Raw genomic sequence first — 3,314 nt, 5'->3', positions numbered from 1 at the left:
CTTGATGTGCTGAAGAACCAGCTTCTCAAAGCACTTCATGATTACCAGAGTGAGTTCCACTGGGCGGTAATCACTCAAAAAGGCCAAGCTGAGAACATTAATACAGAGCTACATATTTTAATGGTCTTATATCATGTTTTCTATCTTTGGCACTATAGAGCATTCATTGGTTATTTTGGAAATATTGATTGATTTCTTCCAGCGTGGAAGTCACTTGCCACCTCTCTGAGGGAAACTGTGGGTAGGTCATGGCTGACACCACAAGGGTTTCACCCCCCTCTTGGGGTACAGTGGTCAGACATCTGGGCAGTGTTTGACCAAGGCTGCATCTGTGCTCTATCCCTCAGGTTGTGCCAGATTTACCTGAGATCTACCTGAACTAGTAGACCAGTTCATGCTAACTGTGCACACTGGTTCCCTTCCAGGGGGTTGGGGCCAAGATCTGGGAGGATAAGGTTATGGTGTCTACTGTTATACGTGAAGGTGTCTGGATGCCTGTGAATTTGTTGTTGTCTTCTTGTCAGGTTGGGTGTTTGACCGTCAATAGGCCCCAGACCTACGTGGGTCTGTTCCCCCCCCCCCAGCCTATGTTCCCTGCTCTAGCCTGGTACCGCTGTCCGCTGGACCAGGGGTCTGCAACCTGCGGCTCCAGAGCCACATACGGCTCTTTGGACCCCCTACAGCGGCTCTTAATAGTGGCTAAAATGTAAATAAAGAGCTAAATAATGTACTAGCCTTAAATTTTTTCTTAAACACAAGATGGAAAAGAATGACATTAAAAGAACCAGAACCAGTTTTTAGAAGCATTTTTCTTTGAATTAGCTTGGAATTTATGTGTTCAATATTATTTTAAAAGCTAAAAATACATAATTTGTTGGCAACTAATTTCCCATATGAGATATTAAAATTTTTTTTCACACAGGTTATATTTTAAGGCCCTAAACAGCTTTTACTTGGTCGGATTCAAGGCTAAATGGCTCTTTAGAAATGAAAGGTTGCAGACCCCTCCGCTGGAGCGATGGTGTTTTTCTCCATGCAGGGCTGGTTGCTTCCTTGGGTGCCACCGAACTCCAACATCCTCTGTGTCTGTTCTGGGGTCTTCAGGGTTGGTCTGGGGCCCCTAACACGTGCTACTGAGCACATCTTCCTGCTAGGAAGCCTTAGAAACCATATAAGCACACTTATGCAAATACACAACAGGGGTTTGGGTCCAGGGATTCCCAGATATTCAGGAATGGTTCATATTAAGCTGCAGTGTCAACCATATATGACTGAACACATTTTTGATCTTCATAGGTTTTGCTTTTGATGGTTTTATACATGTGCTTACTCTCTCTCTCTCTTTTGTTGTGGTTGGTGTGCTGTGTATTTTTTTCTTTTCTTCCTTCTCATTTCTTGCAAGAGTGGAAATAAACCTTGAGAAGTAATTCTGTATTTTCTGTTTTTTTTCTCTCTTTGTCCTCCTCCCTTCTGTCTACTTTTATTTCTCCCTCTCCTGAATTATTGCCCAGTCTCCCCTTTTTGCTTCCTTTTCTGTTTCATTATCTATTGCGTTTTTGTTAACCAAAGCCAACTCTAATAAAGTTTTATACAGGATTGCCATGTGGAACCTCTTGTGAAAATAAATCTGTTGGTTTATTTTTCAGCATTTATCAATCTCCAGTGCTCTGTTTAAAGGCAGGTCATGTTAAAAGAAAAGGGAAAAAAGAATGTATTAACCAGCAAATGCAATTCTAGTTTTTTTTTTTCACAGTTACATCAACATATCTCTAAATTATTAGAATGAAAACTGAAGAACTTCCTCTAAAACCCTGGATAATTTTCAAGATGTGACTGATGACAACTTTGAGTATTTTGTTAATTTTTTGTTACTTTATTTAAACATGTTTAAGTGCTTTATGTGGAAAAACATAGGTGCTGGTACTGTTCTTAAATATCACAAAGATATAGCTTTCTATAAATGTAATTCAGAAGAGCAAAGCAAGATTTTAATCAGCCTCATATGAGCCCAATTTAACGAACCATAAAACAATTTCGCATCCCTTCAGGTCAGGGTATTATAATTGAAATAAAAATACCTAAAAAATGTCATTAAGTTAAAAATACATACATGAGAAAACTGAGAACTGTGTCAGTTAGCCTAACTTATGCCTAACTTAGTATCTTGCTTTTGATTGATCCTGTTGGTGCAGTTTCACTCAGCACAAGCTTATTCTCTGACTTTACTCAAAAACACTTTGCAGCTTTTTTGCCTTAGTTTTTTCAGGTTCAGTCAACTGTCCTTTTTGTATAGTGTGGAAGGCAGGGGGAAACAGTAATGATGGTAAAAGGTTGTTTAATTAATTTCAATTCGATATAATTCAGTTTATTTATATAGGGCCAATTCACAATACTTGTGGGAAAACGAGCTTCAGAAGAACAAAATCATAGAAATGTGGTCAGTGATGAAATAGATCCCAGTCTTCAAGCAGAAAGATGTTCAGACAGATGAAAGTGTTCCCAGAGACGATGAACTGAATCCAGTGTTCTGTTCAGGAACAAGCTCAGCATCTTTCTCTGCTGCCCAGTCATATGGACGCGCCTCTAACATTGACTCTCCTGCTTCTATGAGTTTGTTGTTTGCTAGATTATAAGATGGCGTGGCTCCCTCCGCCTTCCATCTTTCTGTCTCTAGAAGTAAAGTAAAGAGACAACTGCAGAGACTGAATCATAATAAGACACGATGTCCTAATGGTGTCAGGCCCAGAGTCCTGAAGGCCTGAACAGAGCAGCTCTTTAGGATTCTACAGCACTTCTTCACACTTTGTCTGACCCTGGAGACAGTTCCAGTGATGTGCAAGACCTCCTAACCTGTTCCAGGACCAAATAAGACTCAACAAACAGTCTTCAGAGACTATAGACCTGTTGCCCTGGCAACCCACATCATGAAAGTCTCAGAGAGACAAACAACAGTTGAAGATGCCATCATAGACTTTCTTAAAGGAATAGTACACCCAAAACATGATTAGCCTTCATTTTCTACTCCCCCCCATGCTGAACAACACTCTGGAGTACTTTTTTGATATCTCAAATGCATCTGGAGATCTGGGAGGCTTCTTGCTGTCTGCTGACATTCAAATAATGGAGGTCTATGGCGCCCGAGGCAGAAAGGCCCATAAAAGTCCACAATAAAACAACAAAGACCTTACCAAAAAGGTGGAGTACTGTTTGGAGCCAGAAGGGCGTATGTACATATACGCCCTTGTGGCTCTGAGTAATACCAGACCCTGCAGTGCATTTCAGAGTCAAAAGGGCGTAACACAAGTGGTGCCCAG

Source organism: Cyprinodon variegatus, unplaced genomic scaffold (genome assembly GCF_000732505.1).
Source record: "Cyprinodon variegatus isolate N-32 unplaced genomic scaffold, C_variegatus-1.0 Scaffold2147, whole genome shotgun sequence".
NCBI classification, from domain to species: Eukaryota; Metazoa; Chordata; class Actinopteri; order Cyprinodontiformes; family Cyprinodontidae; genus Cyprinodon; species Cyprinodon variegatus.
The sequence above is the reverse complement of the archived record's forward strand: the minus strand, read 5'-3'. Positions refer to the sequence as shown.